At 36.3% G+C, this 22,066-nt stretch overlaps 1 long non-coding RNA gene across 1 annotated transcript in view; it reads left to right on the top strand.

Moving 5' to 3' along the window:
* Positions 1-413: 413 nt before the first annotated feature.
* LOC124375661 overlaps positions 414-22,066 on the top strand; it is a 59,474-nt gene continuing 37,821 nt past the window's right edge. Inside the window, exon 1 of the long non-coding RNA XR_006923714.1 lies at positions 414-531. This is a non-coding gene — a long non-coding RNA (uncharacterized LOC124375661). The remainder of the gene's footprint in view (positions 532-22,066) is intronic.

The raw sequence follows: 22,066 nt of genomic DNA on the forward strand, positions 1-22,066 counted from the left end.
TAGAAATCATTTATCATTACTGCATCCAAGGACATCCTATGCAATTGTCTGCCTCTAAACTTTGTGTTAATAGTATGGAGAAAAACATATATATATATATATATATATATATATATATATATATATATATATATATATATATATATATATATATATATATATATATATATATAATACTTTCCCAATACTAAAAGAATAAAATGTTATTCAAATCTATACCAGTACAATTAAAGTTTCTCCCTTATCATAGTATATATACATAGTATATATTGACTCAGAGTAGGAATGTAAGATATCAGTGCAGCTTAATTTAAAGGGAGAGGGTGTGCAGAGTGTTCTGATATAAATGGCCATCTGTCACCTGGACATTAAGGTCACTTGTGGATCAGGCTACTCTAGCCCAGTAGTCTATCAGAGAAGGAGAATGCGAGACAAAAAAGGACAATATTGAAAGAGAGAGACAGCGAGACAGAAACAAAGTGATAAAGACTTGGAGAAGGTGATTTACGTGGGATATTACCTTCCCATGAGGTAAGGATGAGTCCTTGATTATCATCTGACTGATCAGAGTAAAGGACAGAGTAAAGAGAGAGTGACAGAAAGAGCGAGAGAGAGAGAGAGAGAGCGAGAGAGAGAGAAAGAGAGAAAGAGAGAGAGAGAAAGAGAGAGAGAAGAGTCAAAGATCAGACGATCATTTTATTCCTTAATATTAATAATAAGATTTGGAGTGTAGGTTGATGGATTTATCCAGTGTCCGAGAAACAGAAATTAAATCTATCTAAGTGATGAAACTATCAGATCAAGCGATCACATTTATTTATTTATCTATCACACATTTTGAACTATGCTTCAGGTCACTGTAGATCCACAGTGCAAAGCATGAATCTTAAGCAGTAATATAGCTTTAAACCTTTCATCATTCATCTTCTTGTTGTTTGTCAGTTCAGGGTAGGTTATATTTGGATCATAAGCAGTTCCTTGCCTTCTCAATAGTTTTTTTTATTTATTTTGATACAATATCATGTCTTAACTGCCACTGGATGTTGTTTGGAAAGTTTGTTTCAGAAACATTTTTTAAAAATGCGCTGCAGGCTGTAGGTGAAAATTCCATCCAACACATTGTGTTGGTATTAGTATTAGCAATATTAAAATTGGAGTGGTGTCAACCATTCTTTAAGCACACATACACACACATCGCAGCTCTAAATTCTTGTGTGGGTACATTTGTCTGCATGCCATATTACCTATAAATATTTGCTCTTTTAGCATGAACTGGCCTATTAATTTGTGCACTGGCTCTAGGCAGGTGTGACACCTTCTATCTTTCTGGCTAGCGGAGTGCCAAACAGTTTAAAGAGACATTTAGCTGAGCAGCTGAGCACCTGAGGGTCTGCAGGACCCAAATAGCAAAATCTTGCCTTTTATTTGCTATTAGCCATTCTGGACCCTGGTTCAAGGTTCCAGCATTTAAAGAAAATAAAAACAAACAGATACAGTTATAAAATTGATTAATCCTGATCACAATAGATATTCAAATCTGAGGTATTTTTTTTACCAAAATGCCACTTTCCTTATTAATTTTATCCATTACTAATGGCAACTGACTACTTGCCAATATTAATGCCTGTATAATTCAGTTTTTTATTTTGTCTCTACCTAGACATAGTGTGGTAGTGAATCTTTTTGGCTGGTCAGGTTCTCTAACCTCCATTTGTACAATTTGCTCAGACGGTTAAGGCTCCAACTTGCATGGCATCACTGCTATAACTGCATAAAAACCATGTTGCATTTCGAAACTGAGCCCATCATTTCCTTTCTGATGGATGCAAAAGTGAATAAAGCAGTCTTTGAAAAAATTCAAATCAGAAAGACTAATCCAAAATCATGAATCAAACTTTGTCAATAAATAGAACAGGGTCAGGCAATCTACAAGCAATCAACACTAGGCTTGGCAAGAATCGTTAAACGAGAAACAAAACAGGTCAATATAAAAATAACAATCAGAACAAAAAGGCTTGGTAATGTCAGGAGTACAAATTATGAGAACTAAGCAAATACTTTGCAGTTTCTTTTAATAGTGTTAGGTGAGTGTGTATTTGTGTAATTGCATGCAGGTATGAATTAGTAACTGAGTGATTTGAGTGCTGAGGAGTATGAGTTGCACAATATTTACTGGAAGGTAAAGTTTTGATTTGCTGTGACCTGACACCAATACTGCTATGCAGGATTTCTTATGAATTTGCTATTAAATGTTGCTGGAAAATGTTAAGTGAGAAAATAAGGTTCCCTTTCAGGAACTCTAGAAAAAAAAAGGTGTGTTTATGGGACGATCCACTGGGTTGTAGAGATGCCAGTTAGGTATCTCTCCCAGGTGCTGCATCATCCTTAAAAACCCCAGTGCTGCACACCAAATCCTTTCTTCACTGAGCTTCTCTGTGCAACAGCTCTCAGGACATCAAAAGACACTGCTAGGCTCTTATAGTCACTCTAATAGCTGTGCTCTCGAACCCATGGCTGCTTTTGTGTCTAGTGAAAGGCACCTGGTATCTCCCACGTGGCTCTCGTGGAGCTGCTAGGTGAGCGCAGTCCCAAACACAAAAACAAATAGCAGAGCATTACAACTCACACTCCCCCTGCTAGGGATCCTGTGTGACACTCAAGGCCGAACCCCTGTGAGCTGTGAGCGCTCAATAAAGGAGCTTTGGCCAAAAAGTCCTGATACTGGACCATCTGAGGCCTCCCCCGGGAAGAGGCGCTGTGCGCCTCAGTATACGGTGCCTTCCTCGCCTGGTGCCCTCAGGGAGCTGTTAACCCTGCCACTTTCAATGTTTCAGGGCATGGCCAGCTCCAGCTCCCTCCTTAATGGGGTGTGCCTCACCCTGGTGGGCACGAGCAAGTTTTGGTTATGGAACAAGAAGAAGATACTGTCTTGAGGAAGGAGGCCAGCAAAGGTGGTCCCTTTGTCAGACAGAGAGCACGGGTTCTACAGCCAGTACTTCATAGTTCCAAAAAAGGATGGAGGGTTGGACTGGTTTGTCACAATAGATCCGAAGGATGCATACTGTTATGCATCCATCCTTCCTGCAAGCTTGTCTGTTAACCATGCCACACTCAATGCTTCAGGGCATGGCAAGCTCCAAGCGAAAGCCCTCCCCATTTTTGCCCAGTACCGCAATGAATTTTAAGGGTTCGCCGCCTCTCAGGAGGCACCTAGAACTGCACCAGTGCATAGCTCTGGCTCTAGGCACACCAGAGGACAGTCTTGAGAGACTGATTCCTTTAACGGACTATCTAGCGATCTGCCAGGTGTGTCTTGATGGGTCCTGCAAGTCTCAACACTCTGGTCATGAAACAGGAAGATTCCTGAGGTTTGCTTTCGGGGCCAAAGCTTACCAATACCAGGTCCTTCCGTTTTGTCTTGCTCTCTCACCCGGCACCTTCACAAAGTGAGATAGTGACACTGACCCAGAGACTTTGGTGCGCCTGTTCATGGCATGGCGCGATCTGCACCAATTGGATCCAGTTAACTGCCCAGTTGGTTCAGAGCTGGAATTCCTTTAGGAACAGTTCACCAAAGAGTTGGCTCCTTCCACTCTAAAAGTCTACGTGTCCGCTATTGCGGCGTATCTTGGCAAAAACCGTTGGTGACACGTTTTCTCCGCGGTACCTAGAGTGCATGCATGTGATTTGGCTGTTGTCTTGGAGGCCCTATCGGATCTTCCCTTCGAGCTGTTGGCCGAGGTGCTTTGGAGGTTCCTCACAGTCAGGATTGTGTTCCTCCTGGCCATTTTTAGCCCCCTCTTTCCTGGAGTTTACTCCAGGCATGGCCAGTGCCTTCCTTTACCCTAGACAAGATTTCCCAAAGTACCCTTGGTTATGCCACGACCTGTTATGCTCCAGGCATTCTTCCTCCTCCATTCCAGGTCTAAGACCAGGGAAAGCTAAACCGAATGTGTCCAGTGCAAGCAAGTTGTAGCAACTGTTCGTTTGCTATGGCCCTCCGAGGAGAGGCCTACCTGCGAACCAGCAGATGCTCAGCAGATGGATTGTGAATGCTATTTCATCCTCCTACGAGTCCTCTGGTTGCCCCACTCTTTTTGTGTGGTAGCCTTTAAGGCTTTGTCCTCGAATGTTTCTCTTAAAGACATCTGCAATGCTGAGCGCCGGTTCACCCCACTGTCAGGATCTTAGCCTTGAACTTAGTGCCACTCCTGGCCCCTCAGTCCTTCAACATAGCTGTGCCCATTCACACTAGGGAGGGACTAGTCAGTCTGGCGTGATTGGACTCTCGTTCCCAAAACATTGTTAATGCAGCTCGAGTTCCTGAAAGAGAACGTCTGCAGTTTATGTATATAACCTTGGTTCCCTGAGGGAACGAGACGCTGTGTCTCCATGCCACAATGCCTGCATCCCTTCAGCAACCAAAGCATTGTTGAGGCAGCGTTTCATTCCCTCAACATAAGGAAGTTAGCATCTTCACAGAATCTGTAAAGAACACAAACATTGTCATAGAGACACAAAAATACTTTGAGAGAAATAATTTAAGGAAACCTACTCTGGGGCCTGTGTTTCAAAGTGGGGTTTTCCTATAGGATTTTGCGAGGTTTAGAAGCATGTAAACACAAAATATTAAAGTTGCATGATTTGGAAGGACAGAGAGAGTCTGTCTTGAGTGCACATGCCAAGTTTAAATAAAAAACCCAAGTTGGATTGTTTCCCCAAGTGTGCATTGATGTGTGGGCTGGTTGGGTTTCTGTGTTCTCAGTTTGTGTGCGTGTGTATGTGAAGGTTGGGCCTTTAGTCTGTGCTGAACTGTCAGACTCTCTGGAGTTTTTATCTTCATTCCATAAATGAGCTCCCTAGTGGCCCAATAAGGCCTGTCATCACTGACTGTCTCTGTGTGCGTCTCTGTGCAAGTGTGTATGTGTGTACACGTGTGCAGTGACCTGAATACTCGGAGCTGCTTCAGTCCCAGCAGACTTAAAAGCTTGTCCAGTACTTAATCTCAGTAATGAGAGATGCTGCAACTGTTGTGTCACTATCTGCAGCTTCTTACAGTATAAACAATCAGCCAAAAGCAGTTTTATGCCCACTGCTCTCTTGATTATTAGTGTGCAAACTGGCACTCCCCATTCATCAGCAAAGTATGTTAAATTATGCTTTGACCTTTAAGAGCTAATTGGTCATAACTCTGTTAGCCAGAAAGCAGATTATTGCATCTTTGCCATCCTTTTTTTTTATTGTCAGCCTTAAAACGGGTTATCAACTCAACGGCAATTTTTTTTTAATGATATCCATCACCACTTACCATGTTTTCAGTTTATAATTACTATGGAAATGTTCTTTCAGAACAATTACTCGACTTGAACTGTCTGGCTCTGGTGTAAATGTGCATGCTTATCTTTATCACGTAATTAACTTTCTGTGTAAGAAATGTAATTTATTTTTAGTTTAAACATATTTTATGGTAAACTATTTTCATTTTTGTTAAAGGTTTCTTTAGGTTTCAATGTCACACAAACTTGTACCTGCTTATACATTTAATACATTTACATTTAGGGCATGTGGCAGATGCCTCTATTCAGTGTGACTTACAAAGTGGTCTGAAGTCTCAATACTATACATTCTAATACTGGTTCATAGGACTCAAACTAAGAATACCATCAGTCTAAAGGTCTATTTAAAGAGAAAATGGTTTGCATTTTAAGCACCCAAGAACCGCTAATTTAAGAACATCATTTGCTAAGTATGTCTTCAAGCTAGCCACGAGTTCAATATACAGAGGTGGAAAGACTAATAAAATATTCAAATCAAGTAAGAGTACTGTCACTAAAAGGAAATTTAAATCACAAATACAGATTCAGAATTCACATTCAACATTTACCAACTTTTGATTCAACAGCGTTTTGCTTTTAGCTGGGTCTGCATCACTGGTGCTGTCTTGTCTGTCTCCATCTTTCTTTCTTGCGAATTTAGCATGTTTGTTACCCCACTAATCAATCAATCAGTGCAGTATTTTCAGGGGCCTGATTTTTTCCACTTTGCATTATTATTATTTTTTTTATTCAGTAACAGATATGATTTAATATGTAGTTAAGCACAATACTTCAAACAAAACATTCTTTAGTAGTAGTACATTTTTAAATTTTAAAAACTAAGCAAGCATCAGTATATTAAATCTGAAGACAGTTACAGGAAGCCAATGAAGGGAGCATAGACAAAAGCGTAGTGTGAAAGTACCTAGGAGGGTTGAAAACAAGTTGTGCAGCTTCATTCTGTATCAGTTACAGTAGTGGAATGTCTTTCAGAGGCAGACCTGCCAAGAACATGTTACAGTAGTCCAGTCTTGGGATTGTAAAAGAATTAATAAGCACCTGAGTCAACTGTGTAGATGTGTGACAAACTCCCTTGATATTGTCTAAGACAATGTAACATGAGTGGTTTAGTGTTTTTTCTAATCCCTTTAGGGGTCACCACAGCAGCCCATCCAGCTCAAAACCACCTTGACCTTTATGTCTGCCTGTTTCAAACCAACCACCTGCATGTCTTCCCTCACCACATCCATAAACCTTCTCCATAGTTTTTCTCTTTTCCTCCTTCCTGGCGGCTCCATCCTCAGCATTCTCATACCAATATACCCCCTTGTCCCTTCTCTGCACATGACCAAACCATCTCAATCGCGCCTCTCTTACCTTGTCTCCAAAATGTCTCTCTAATTAATTCATTGTTAATCGTCACTCCCAATGAAACTCTCAGCATCTTTAACTCGAGCTTCAGCTCCACTTCCTGTCTTTTGTCAAATTACTTATTCTCTATCCAAACTGATAAAATAACACATTTACAGCAATCACTTTCTTTAACCCACACACAGCTGAAGTATTATAGTATAGCTATAAGACAAGACACAATGTAAAAAAATAAATGAATTCACTCCCGTTATTGGCAGCGATTCTGTCACACATTGTGCTTTCCAACTAATGTGGAAGCAAATTCATTTCAGATAGGGAAACCAGGGGCTAATTTGTAAAGTTTGCCAACTTCTCCCTATGACTGGAAACTCTGAAAAAAGGGAACCGAGCTAGGGAATGAAAAAGGTATGGGAAATATGTGAGCCGTTTGATAGAAGGAGACAGAATGGAAGTCTGTGATACTATGTTCTTCCAAAATTCTGTACCTACACTGCAGTGGGGGTTTCTTGTGTTTATGTGAACGAAGGCGCGAATAAAAAAAGCAACAATTTGTGAAAGTGTCTTCATTTTTGAAATTTTAAGTGTTGTGGAAGACTAAAAACAGTTTGTGGTGTTCTGATGATGATGATGATGATGATAATGATGATGATGATGGTGGTGGTGGTAATGGTAAATTAACTATATAACTTAATCACTCATTTACTAACTCATTCTTGCATGTGTAATAGGGGAGTCTATTAAGAATCTCGTATAGAGATCTACATTATAAAGCGGGAGATGTAATAGTGCAGATTTCAGCAGATATCCACTAGAATGGGCACAAAATTTAATGGGGACTGAAAAATAAAAATAGGGATGAACTTTATGAGATTCCCATGGGGATGATAATAAAATGAATGCTAACATCACAGTAAATACAAGGAATTTATAAATACATGGCAGACAATGAAGCTCATTCTACACTAAAAGCAAACAGCACTGTCTCTTTTCATGTTCTTTGCATGTTCTTCCAGATGTTTTTGTCCAGTGCTGGGTCAGGTGAACTAGAGTCTTCACAACCTATTCATGGGTTTACAGATATTTGAGAAATAAATGATGTAACAGGTTTTGTTGCTGATCCCTGCAAAAGCTATGTTTTATAATTCGCTTAATCGCCTGACTGAAGAAGGCATTGAGCATTTCTTGCCATGTCTCCTTGTACACCTTTGTACCGTTCTAGTATTACAATAAATACCATATTGTCAGTATTGTCTGTATCTATAATCCTCTACAGACCACTGCTGAACTACTTTTTACATTGTAAATTTTTTACATTTTACTTTTTCTGTGTCTCCAGTACTGTGATAACAGCTTAGGATAGAACCGGTGGTGGACATTAACGAAGTAAATGCTATTCGTTACCATACTTAAGTAGCTTTTTTACATATCTGTACTTTCCTAAACTATTTCTATTTGGGGAAACTTACTTTAACTCAACTACATTTCAAAGTCAAATATCTCACTCTTACAATTTGTGATTTGTCTTTCTTTTTTATTCATGAGTGGATAAAAATCACAAGCATGCAGTTTAGCATCAGTTCAACAGCAAGCAGAACATTTTGAGAGTAATAAATGAAGAAACTCCTGACTCTAACTCACCACAACACCCCTGGGCTTATTTGCGTAATGTTTTTGAAGTAGTTGAAAAGAAGGTTTTGGGCTAATGATCATTTTATTAGATATCAATCAGTGGTTGACTCAATAATATCATTCTATTAATAGAGTGGTGTGCTAAAATGAACAGTTTAGAGTCTTTTCACATAAACTGAGTTTTTAAAGCAAGAGTCTTGTGATAAAAATGATAATAGGAACATTATAGCCATAATAAATCATTCTATTTTGAATTCTTAAGTACATTTGAAGGCAAATACTTTTGTATTTTTAATCAAGTGACAGTTTAAAGGGAGCCCTTTTACTGGAATATTTTACATTGAGTATCTCTACTTTCACTCAAGTACATATTTGGTGCACTTTGTCCACAACTGGAAAGAACCGCATATGACTGAAGAATTCATGTCTTCCAATACATTTGTCCATATAGTGTATGTTCCAACAAAGTCAGCAGTGGCATTGCTAATAAGCATTGAGAGAGAGCCCTTAGTGTGGCACAGTTTAACAGAGATCATCCCAAATATCTACCAATAGAATTGCACCTGCTTTTCTGGGAATCATGGATAATAATCAGAAAATCCACAGTTAACATAATTGGGTAAAGAAAAAAGTGGGTCAAGTATTATGAGAAAGTGCTTATTTATAATTCAGATGGCAGATTAAGTGGCCTTTAAGGCCTCTGTGACTCATTGTGAAGTGCTATCTTTACTGTAGGGTCTACTTTTCTACCATCTTGCAACAGTGGTCAAAAGCATTAACAGACAGATTTAAAGCGAGAGTAAAAAACATGACTCTGACATTTGATGAATGGAGTTCCAGGTAGATGAAAATCTAATTCTCACCTCAGAAATGTTTCAGACTTTTTGTGATTAAGTGGGTAAGGATTCCTGACCCCCTCATTCACTGGAACAGATGTGTTGCCATTAAAAATTTTGGGTAGGTTTTGGGGATCGTTTTTACCATGTTCATAAAATGCATAGATTATTGTTTTGATATTCAGTGATCTTTCTCCAAGCACAATAAACATGACACCAAGCATAACCTCATTCTCTTATGTCTTTAACAAAACAGGGTCATTACACATTAATAGAGTTTAAAATTCTCAGACAAACGATAGTATATATAAAAAAGGTTATGCGTGTCATGAGCAATTCTCCTATTTAATGCTTTATCATTCATGAGTTTGTGTAAACAGGTGTCCTAACAGTGATTGTCCTAACGTTAGACGTTATCGGTATGGTTTATGTGCTGGGAAAGGCTATACTTTAGGTGTTATGTTGCTTGCAAATTTCCAATATCTTCCTTACAATTTATTTGAAAAATGTTAATCAAATTTGGATTATATACACTATATGGACAAAAGTTTATGGACACCTGACTCTATGGACACCTGAACAGATTTGTATTTGGTTTTTGAATGCTCCATTCCATTGAATATTTAGTTACTATTTGCTTGTTGTATGACCTCCACTGTTCTGGAAAGATGTTGCACTAGATTTTGGAGTGTGGTTGTAGAGATTAGTACTCTTTCAGTCCCATAAGTCAGAATCAGTGTGGGCTGATGAAGTCTGGGGTGCAGTCAGGGTTCCAATTTATTGCAAAATAGTGTTCAGTAGGGTGTTCAAAATGTCAAATAATGTTGTTTTGAACAGTAATTTGGCAGTAATTGTGTGGTATAATGATGTTTTTAAAAGGCTAGCAGTGTCATTCATGAATACGATTCCTCTTTGTTCATCCACTCAATATTAAACAGATGCATCTGCAATACATATTTTACTGGTTCATCATGGTCATGGTTTTAAAAGCTACTAGCCAGCTAGCTACACTTAATAGAGGTCAGAGCCAAGAAAAGTATTAGATGTACTTTGCTAAATTGTAGTTGAAAAAAGGTAAACCTTTTTATACAGTATATGCAGGTACATGGCTCATTCCGGATGGGCGGTGTTGCTTCTTCTGTGCAGTTGTGTACCTTTGTATGAAAGACAAAGGATACACTTTTGAGGATGATAAAGTACACATCTTGGACAGAGAAAACAGATGGTTTGAGAAAGGAATGAAGGATGTCCACTATGTCCATGCGGAAATCCTTCTCTCAACAGAGGTGCTCTCATGCTGCTTTTTTATCCATGCCCAAGAAGATCAAGACCTCTTCACCATTCCACCAGGAAACCACACCTAAGAACCCTCTCATCTACTCTCGTATTCACTGATCGTTAACGCTCTATACTTCTATACACTCACCCTTACTTTCCTTCTTTGGGGTAGTTACAGTATATCCCAATGACCCCCTTACTCTTGACACCTCCCTCCCCACTTTCAGCTCTTCTTTGTCTCTTAACGAGGCTATCCAGGGAGGGGAGGATTCCTGATCCTGGAGAATACAAATTTGTGGAATACTGCCAACTTTGCCTAGACTGAAAAAGCTGCTCGGAGTAGTGAAACATTTCAATCCAACCAGATAGAAGTCCAGTTGACATGACTCAACTTTCAGATAAAGTAACATGGCCATTTCTAGAATATTATGTTAATCATTTCCTATATAACTGTCATAGAGATATTAAATGCTCTCCATATGGAAAGGTTTAAGGCAGAGCATGTCTTACATGATTACATTATAAATTCTGAATACCTGCGCTCCTGCTACTGTCAAGGGAAAATGAGCTGTGATGTGAGGCCCTCTGTGCTGGAACGCCCTTTCACTCCCGAGTTTCAGAGGGCTAGAAAACAAATGGATTTGTCATAGCACCAAGAAATACTGGCAGCAGAAATTGTTTTGTAAGAATGTTTTGAAGGCTGCACTTACACTGTATGACAGATTTAGACAATGCCAAGGTGTAGTACCCTGCCATCACTTAGAGCATGAGTCACGTTAATGTTCCTGATTCTCGCAGTAGCAACACATACAGGTGGGAGGGTCCTGAACCTCAGCTTTTTAGCTCTACTTTCATGTAGGTTTCTGCAAAAGTTGTTTAGCTCAGTGTGTCTGTTCACAAAGGAGATTATTAAGTTGAATTACCTTTTTATGAGCTTATTAAAGGTGTGGTGTTTATCTCTGTTGGTTAGCTGTACCAATTTATTTAAGTACATTCTGAAACATTTTAGCTTTTTTTTAATAAAAAGAAAAAAAAAAGAAAAAAATCATTTCATAACCACTCTGCAGTCATTTGCTCAAATGAGTCAAAGAAAGCAATTTAGCATTTTTGTAATTCTTGATGCCATTTTTAAGTTCTATTTGCTTATTCTGATGCTAATTTAGTCTCAAATCAAAAGATATTAGACATAGAGATACCAATAACAATTGCTTAGTCATATAGTTTATGGATATAAAATAAAAACATGGTGAATAGGACATGTGGCTTTGCATGGCTAAATTACGTACAGCTATTACTTTTGTTTCCAGCTATTACAACAATAAAGTTGTCCAACTTTAATTTCTATAGTATTGTCCCTTGAGAAGATATACTTAAATGGTTGCTGAAATGTGAGGGGTGTACTCACTTTTGTGAGATACTGTATATAACTCCTCCCTCTAAGGGTTAAATAGCCGCTCCTCTATATTAATGTTATACACTATAGATAATATATATATATATATATATATATATATATATATATATATATATATATATATATATATATATATATATAGTTATATTAATATGTTATATTTATAGATATTAATGCCAGACTTATATTGTTTAGACCTTGGGCAATTATATGCAATTATATAGACCACCAGGGAACCACTGTCAGTGCAAAAAAATAAAAATAAAAATAAAAATAATTATTATAATAATAATGATGATGATAATAATAATAATAATAATAATAATAATAATAATAATAATAATAATAATAATATATCTATTATTTTAGTCTGTTTTTTTCTGCCATCTGTTTATTCACTGCTTCTACAAAGTCCATTTCTTGCTGCCATACATTCATTTCTCTTAATATATATCTTAATATTTATAATTTATTATATTATTTTCATTTTTCTTATTGTTACTTGAATCTTCACTTGAGTTTTTCTTTTACTGTGAGCAACTGCAACTAAATAATTTTCTTATGGGATCAATAAAGGCTTCTGATTCTTTTTAGCTTACTTTGTATTATACAACTTCACAAAACAAGTAAATGTTGCGGTGTATATATACCTTATATATCTAATTTTCCTGAAACTATAAAATACTATAATTTATGTTTTTAACTTCTCTTTTAGTCAGGTAGGCTGCATTTTTCTGCCATTACATCCCCTGAGGTGGATTTCATTTTGACAGATCCTGCAAATCCAGCCAAGCGCAGCATTCATTTTAGAAAGATAAACAATTTTTGCATCCTTTAGCACCCTCAGTCCATCACATGTAAATTCTAAAAGACATTTTGAAAAATGGAAGCTGGCAGAAACAGCAGTGGAGACACATGGCCTATCAGCAGCTGAAGTTTTTATGTTGAGTTGTAGAAATTATGCACACTCATAGGGCTATTTACTTAGGAACACCTGTAGAGTTAAACAGACACAGATACAGATAGAATGCTGTTCATACAAATAAAATGCAGTTCAAGAGATTCAGTTCATATCAAACCTTATGTAGAAATTTGGAAAAATATCAAACCTTATCTTATTGAGTGGCCTGCAAGAGCTCTGACATCAATTCTACTGAACACCATTGGAATGAATTGGAATGCTGACTGCACCCTAGGCCTTCTCACCCTACATCAGTACCTGACTTTACTAACACTGAATAATAATTTGCTGGCTGTCTAAGCACAAATCACCACAACCATACTTCAAAATCTAGTAGAAGATCTTCCAAGAAGAGTGAAAATAAATGTAAATCAGGTCTAAAAGAGGATGTTCAAAAAGCACATATGAATTACAGTCAAGTCCACAAATGATTGTCCACATAGTTTTCACAGTACATTTAAAAAGTTTTCAGACCCCCTCTAATTATTTTTGGTTTTTTTTGATACTACAATCATTTAAATAGATTTTTTCCCATTAATCTACATGCAGTACTGCATGATAAAGTGAAAACAGAACATATACATACTAAAAGTATTGACTCTTTACTTAGTCAAAGCACCTTAAGTAGCAATTGAGTCTTACAGCTTGGAGACTTTTGGGGTATAATGCGAAAAACTTTGCAAAGTTCATGTTGTTGCAAAGAGTCTAAATATTTAGTAACGTAATATTCCGTTTTTGTTTTTTAATGAATGTACAGACATTTCTAGAATAGTTTTCACTTTGTCATAATGGGGAACATAGTATAGATTAATAAAAAAAAATCTATTTCAACAATTGTAATATAAGGAATTAACATAAAATTGAAAAAAGTAGGGCTTTGAATACTTTCTGAAAGCACTGTACTTCCATCATTATAATGTGTCAAACTTCTTAAGTAGTTCCATGAATATAGAACACCTTTGAGATGGAATAGAATAGTAGATTTACAGCATAAATGTGCATTTAAGAAACCTGCAGCAAATCGTATGGGCCAGAACTGCAAAGAAGAATTTCTATCACGTTGTAAAAGAATTCAATGAACGATTCAAACTGTTCCGAGAGCAATAAAGGTCCTTACCCACTAGCCAGTGAGTGTACTATAAAATTGGTCAAGTACAAATTTAGAAGTTAAAAGATATAATGGATACAATATGGAGAACACTACTTGGATGCTGTCTTTTTTTAATGATTATTATGATCATTTTAATATTTAAATAAATAGTTATTGTAATGACAGGATGCAAAGCTTGTGTTTTTTTCCATTTTGCTCAACTTTTGCACATTATCTATTTATCTATTCATTGCCTTTAATTAAGTCCAAAGACTGAATAATTAAAAAAAAGGTTGCTAAGAGAACAGGCTTTCGATTTCCAGCCCACGTAACACAATTAAAAGTCCAGACTTTCTGTGGGGTTACATTTGAACATAATCAAACTTTAATCTTATTTTCATCCACTGATCCCACCAATTCCACAGCTGCTGGTAAACTAACTACTCTCAAGAGAGCCAATAGATTAAGAGTGAAAAAAAGCTAATTTACTTGAATTATTGCCAACTTTGAAACTCTGTCAGCACTAAGCTGCTTTCAGAAGAATATAGCGGAAAAATATCTGGTCTGTCTGTTTAAAAGATTTTAAGAGTCAGTCAAATGAGAAAATCCCTAACTAAAGATGCATGGATTAATTAAAGCTCCAAGCTACTGGTTCCAGTGGGAGTGTGCTTCTTCTTTGCCTAAAGAGATGCAGCAGCCCTTTAATCCTTCGATATTGTACAGTTCTTTCACCTCTTCATCTTTACACTCTGCCCAGAGCTTCAGCTTTCATGTTAATACCAATATCAATGCAATCGTACTTTACATCTTAAAACATTAACTAGCTGAGTTGAGTCTTAGTCTCATATAGCAGCATTGCATTTTAAGACTTGGAATTAAACATTTGCTGTCTATCCAAACTCAAAATTCAAATCCAAATACAAAATTCCAAACGTCATTGCAACAGACATCACAAATATTTCAACATAAGCATATTTAAAGTCTTTCAGGGTGGAGTTATCCTTTAAGGCTTAAACCCAGTCTGAACTATAAGATGTGTGAAGATAGACTAGTGGCTAAATGTGTTCCAACAGTGCAAAATTATCTGATCTAGCTCTGTGTAAACAAAGTAAGCTCTGCCTTAAGTATCCCACAAGCTGATGTTAATCTCTTCATTGTGCCCTTAACCTTTAAGTTTCATGTTTTACAAGCTGTTTTTCTTCACTGAGAGGTTCAGATACGGGGCTGGTGCTAACAGTCTACTGGGAGCAACATTAAGGGTTCTTCAGTTATTAATTTGAATACATTATATTTAGGAGTTATTCCCAAACCACTGTGAAATTAAAAACAAAGTTACATGAGTGATTTGCGCAAATCAGAACTCAATGACGGCACATGGGACCTTAACCTGGGGGTTAATTGTAAGGAACAAACAAGTTTAATACATGTATAAACAGGGTTGGGCAAAGATACATTAAAAAAGTATTATTAAAAAAACTACCAAATACCCTAATTTTAAGTGTAAAAGAATTAGCTACAAAATAGAGCTGCCACATCATGTATCAAAATAACCTACTGTATAAATCTGACTTATGCAACCAGTAAACAGATCAAATATTCACATACAAAATCCCTGTGATCTCCAGGATGAAGCTTAGTTTTAAAGTAACCAACATTTTGTTTTTGCGAATGACTTGTAATTGTATCCTAATTTAGGTACTTAGTGTTTGAAGGGCTATTTTACATCAGCAACACTGAGTCAATGACAAACATGTCATTCATAAGCAGACAACTGATGGCACCTGTATTCATAGCAACTAGTTTCTAACTAATAATCATTTGATTGTTAATCATTAATATATTATTATATTATACCAGTAATTCATGCAATTATGTGCAATATCAAGCTCCTACTAAACAGCTACTTCAATTAGGCTACAATATTAAGGTATATCAAATATTTATTTATCAATCATTGGACACCTATTTGAATGCTGGCTGCCTGCATGTTTCTTACCTTCACCACCTTCTTCCATATGGATCAATTTTCTGTTCTGATCTCAAGAAGTGTGTGCAAACTACTAAGTATGTGCCAATCAGAAGCCGCATTTCTATGATGTCATCATGTAGACTTCTTACAAAGTATTTTACAGTATTTTAAAACTACAAAAATACAAATCACTAAAGTATTCTGATACAAAATATGACGCCATTTACATCGACTCTTGTAAATACAAATTACAAAATCCTATTTTAGATTTGAAATATGTAATTGTAATACATATATCAAAAATATTGCCTATCCTTGTGTACAGTATAAATAAGGGGTAAATAGTGCACAGAAAAGATTAATACTAACAGCAGTATTTCTTGCTGGCATTTATTAACACATTTTGAAGCAAGATGTGATTTAAGATTGTGTTATTTTTATCTCTTTTGACTTGGAACTGTAACCTCTATAATCAACATTGCTGATTAGATATTGCTGACTATATCTTTTAGAAAAGTCAGCAATATCTAATCAGCAATGTTGATTATAGAGGTTACAGTTCCAAGTCAAAAGAGATAAAAATAACACAATCTTAAATCACATCTTGCTTCAAAATGTGTTAATAAATGATCTATCTATCTATCTATCTATCTATCTATCTATCTATCTATCTATCTATCTGTCTGTCTGTCTGTCTGTCTGTCTGTCTGTCCGTCCGTCCGTCCGTCCGTCCGTCCGTCCGTCCGTCCGTCCGTCCGTCCGTCCGTCCATCCATCCATTTAACCAAATCTTATTAGGTGTAGCAACTAATTATAATAAATATTTTATTAAAATAAAATACAGCTTTTACAACTAGCATCTTTAGTCAACATGCTGATTCCCCAGAGCAGTCCATTACATGAACTGTACAGGAATTTACATTTTCTGAAGAAAATATGTGCATATTTTTGAAGAAAATGTGCATAGTGCCTGCCTGTGCAAAATTCAACACTGTCATGTTCCTGCACACGGTTAGTAGGGGAAGCTACATCGGTGCACATTTGTTGAAGCATGGCTAATTTGCAATTAGTTATGTGCTGAAGTGTTCCTGTGGAGATGGTAAATTGAAATAGTTTCTGTTTTTTGTCTTTATTTTTCTAGATTTATATTACATAACTATTGATTATAATCCTAATGTGAAATCCCACATGATATTGATGAAGGATCAGTTTGCAAATGGTGTCCTGTTTCTCTGGACCAAACCGAACTGTGTCACTATGACTGTCACTGACAATGAGAAGACAATGACAATGAGAGGTTCGTAAAAAGTCCTACGATTGACTATAGGGCCAGATTTATTCGATTTTCCATACAATTCTAAAATGTTATTTGTCTATGCTAGATTTATTCCTTTAGATATATGAGGGATAAGGCCATAAGAGCATGTCAGCCATACAAAACCAAACATCTAAACTCTGAAACCAATTTCCATTTATTCCCAATGGACCAAAAAACATGCAAAAACCTAAACAGACAATTAATACATTGCTGTCAGAGTAATAGAGTTGCATGTACACACACACATATATATATGCTCATGCGACAGGCTAATGCGCAATATATCCACGTCAGCGTTCGACTTTGAAGGATCTACTTCCACTTTGTTTTCATGTTTTCTTTGATTTGAATAGTCAAATCAAGGAAAACATGAAAACAAAGTGGAAGTAGATCCTTCAAAGTCGAACGCTGACGTGGATATATTGCGCATTAGCCTGTCAGCACTCCCAATACTGTTTTGATATATTGAATGATTCATTTTCTTTTTAATCCACAAATGCTGACTGGTTCTCTGATATGATCATTTCATTTCCTGAAAGTCTCATATTGGTCGTAATATTGGATCTGAAAACAAGACAAAAATCACCTTATGCATCTGATCTAGCACTCAACCAGCTGTCTTCTCTTGCTTTAACTGCTATTTCTGTGCTTCTTTCCTTCTTATTTTTGTTTTTATATTCTCTGGCTTTTCTTATAGTTTGATTTCAAAATACTTAGCAGTTTATTTCAGAGTAAGTTAATTTTACAGTGTTTTGTGGTTAATTCTAATATAAAATCCATCATGCACCAATCAATTACTAACAACAAATGTCACAAGATATGACTGGAAAAAAATGAAAGTAGTTTTTGTCAGTCTTTGCATGACTTCTAACTTATAAATAAAACACAAATAAATAAATTTAAGCAGTCAAGGAACATAAAAATCTTTTTAGTGATTTCTGGAACCATACTGTTCACTCCTGGGAATTTGCAAGGAGACATGATGGTTGAGCAGTAAATTGTAAAATGTAGAGAGAACTCTCTGTGAAGGCATAAGAAAGTAGCTTTCATTATTAATTAGTTCAAAGGAAACACATAAAACAAAAATAAAATGATGAGTAAGGGGAAATAACAGAGAAGACAGTGAGTCCATAATTTTTTTTTTACATGAACTGTGTAGTAATATATAATATTAATAGGAATACAGCTTTAAAAATTATGTTTTACTAACAGAAACTCTATATAAACATTTGGAAGGTTCTGGAAGCTCTGGACAGCGCCTTTATGGCTTGCTGTGCTGTCTGATAGAAAATCAGTGATAGGAAATACTACCCTGTGCACAGCAGAGTTTGGATTAAGAAGAACATCCTGGTGCGTGAAGAGAACAAAAGTGATTCCTGGAAGGTTACACACTGTAGGAAAGACACTAGAAAGGCGGAAACATTCGCCAATTGGACACATGCTGAAATGTAACAAACAGGAGATTGATCAAGTGTCCCCTTCACCGTAACTTCTCTATGGTATACCACTAAAACAAGAAAAGACTTCTGATGGATCACACTAATGCTTGGACCCACAGCTGTTTTGACTTGTGGAAATGGGTGACATCATTACAGCATTATTAAGCTTATTTTTAGTATGTATATATGTATATATACAGTATGCAAACTTGAAAATTTCTTCAAAAACAAAGAAAGAATCAGTCTCTATTTGTATCTGCATCTATTCTGAACTGTAATGAATTCCCCCTCTATGCATATGCCACGCTGCCCAAAGTGCGATTTATGCTTTGTTTTTTATAGGAGTCCTTGGCTACTAGCAATTTCCATCCATCTGCTCCTTTGTTTGCACTAATGTGTGCTTTGTTGTGATTCTAGTCCAGTCTCCACCCCTGTCCCTTCTCTGGTGTTTGTCCAACAGGCTTTACTTTCCAGTTCTCTCTTTTACCCTTCAATATAGTAGTTTGTCTATGCATACCCTATTGTATCTTTATCACACTTTAAAGTCTTGTTATTGTAGTTTTCCAGAGAATTGTTCAACCATAGTTTCTTGTGTATTGTTTGTTCTGTGTGCTTGTGCTTCTTGTTTTCAGAAATTGTGTTTTGAGCTTGATTTTTTTTCTCTTATAGTGTCTGTCTGTGCTGTAACCACTGCCTGAGATATGGTCACTGATTTGAGCTAAAAAAAAAATACTGATCTACATTTACTTGCTTTCTCCATCAATATGCAACTTATTTTAGTAGAAAACCTTATTAAACCTAACAACGCATTAATGTAATGTATGTAATGTAATATATGTAAGAATATGTATAAATTATGGCTGTCAATTGATCGAAACATTGGATTGCATGATTGTCGCAACTAAATAGCAAAATTATCTGTTATAACTGTACCTTAAATTAATACTTTTTAAGTTTTTAATACTACAATCAACATCGGCACAGACAACTGTGGATGCCTAATATAGGTTTATTATTAGAATAACCCTACTAAACATAAAACCTCAAAACTAGACATGTTTCAAAAGTCATAGATGTTTTTTAAAGTACCCTATTAGACACATAGAACATACACACAAAATATTAAAGATTTTTACAGTGTGCCTGAGAATAAGCAAAAAAAAAAAACTAGCTTAGTTTTAAAAATCCCAGCTAGACCATTTTCTACTTTCTGAAACCGTATAAGACAATAATGTGCTATGAAGGATTGTCTATAACTATAATTTTGCTGTTATTTCAGTTCAAGAGCTGTGGCCTCATTGTAGTTTTTAAAACTAATCTATCATGTGTAATACAATAATTTCTTTATTAAAACAAACAGGGAACAAGAATAAAATAGAGTTGACTGCGTTTATTATTTTATATAGGGAAATCGTAGTTTAGTAGCTAAGATGTTGGACTCCTGATCGAAAACTTCTTTCCTGGAGCAATAAGCAAAAGCCCAACATGCTATCATTGGCTCTACACCTACAGAAAAGAATGGGAAACAGACGGAGCATATCAAATGCTCAGCACATAAAAAAAAAAAATGCATCATGCACTTTGCACTGAAAACAAAAAGCAGGATGACTTTATGTTTTCTATAATTTTAGAGGTATAAAAGGTAATTAAAAAACCTTTTTTATTAATTATAACTTCACATCTAAGAAAAGTGAATATCCCTGTTTCGAGATTTTCCCCAAACAGATCACTGCACTAAAGGTTAATAAGCAAATGGTGGCATACAATGTTTTACAACTAGAAATTATTTGTTAAGAATATAAATTTTTTTATATTTTCAGTATTAATTTATAATGAATAATTATTTGGGTGTTTCTTTTAGAAGTTCCTCTCAACTGAGGTGTAAAGGGTAGTAAAATAGTCTACTCAAGTAAAAGTACTTTTTCTTCAATATAATTGTTACTTAATTACAGGTAAATTCATCAGTCTAAAAATCTACTCAAGTAAAAGTAAAAAGGAGCTTGTTTAAAATGTACTCCGTGTGGGGGTGGGGTGGGGATTCTAGTGTAGTTCAAAACGGAAAAAGGGATAGAAATGTCAAAGTAGTTGTTTTTAATTGGAGAAACACCTTTACAAATTAAAGTACAAAATTAAAAAATAAATAAAATAAAAATAAAAACACTACAGTCCATAACACTTCTAATGTGTTATGCACTTTCTCAGCAAAAAAAAAAAAAAAGACCACGAGAGTAAACGCAACTGCAAATTCAGAATTCGTACAGTGAGCGGATGCACTAAAAAAAACTTAAATTCGATGGCATTTCACTTTCAGGGTCTGTCCTGTCCATCTACATTTTTCTTTCTTGTGAGTTTAGTGCGTTTGTTCTCGACCCATAAGTCAATCAATGCAGGAGTTTCCAGGGCGTGATTTATTTCTCCCTTGCACTATTTATTTATTTTTTACTCAGTAACATAACGAAAATGATATAAAATGTAGTTAAGTACAATACTATAAACAAAACCATACTTAAGTAAAAGTAAAATTACAGGTTTTAGAAAACTGCTTTAAAAAGTAGAACACAAAAAAATCTACTGCAATATAATTCATTACTTTCCACCTCTGCCTTCAATATTATTCATTGGATATCATTGACAGATGCATTTCCATATACAATTATATGGATTGTAAATTTTGCCTGGGTGTCTTCAACTGCCACATTCATGATACTATGGAACACAGAATTGGCTAAAGACTGCGGCTTGCTCTCCACAATGACTGAAGGCTCTGGCCCATCATATTGTGTGCACAAAACCAGCTCCAGCTTCACATACAGTGTTGTGGAAGATCTTGAATGGCCTGTTATAGAGCTCTGACCTCAATCACCTGAACACCTTTGGGGTGAACAGGAACGCTGACTGCACCTCAGGCCTCGTCACCCTTCATCAAGTTAATGACTTCACTAACATACTTGTGGCTAAATTATCACAAATCTCTACTGCTGTCTCTCCACAATGACTGGAGGCACAGCGGCCTTTTTGGCGTGGTGGCCATTCTGGAACGTGGCTCTTGAACAGGGAGTGCTGAAAACACTGGCAAAGCTACCCTAATAACTGAACCTGTTGGTGATCTAACAGAGTTGTGCTCTTTCCACTGGAGCTTGGTGTGTTCTGCCCCAAAAACTTTTTTAGAGGCTTTTACACCATCCTCTGCCTCTCCCACAGTGAAAAGCGAACCACTTAGCCTCAGGACATAGACCATATAGTCCTCCAGTGTGCATTTGCACTTCCCTCCCGGTAACCATGATTTAATTGGCTCATTGAGTCCAAAGAAAACGTATTTTAAAGTGGTTCCGTTGAAAGGTATCTTGGTTTGATAACTCACAGAACCGGTGCACATATTCCTCTATGGATGAGCTTACTTGCCCAAGATGGAGTAGCTGGTGCACTGTGTCCATGGTGTCCTAG

Source organism: Silurus meridionalis, chromosome 21 (assembly GCF_014805685.1).
Source record: "Silurus meridionalis isolate SWU-2019-XX chromosome 21, ASM1480568v1, whole genome shotgun sequence".
In the NCBI taxonomy this organism is placed as follows: domain Eukaryota; kingdom Metazoa; phylum Chordata; class Actinopteri; order Siluriformes; family Siluridae; genus Silurus; species Silurus meridionalis.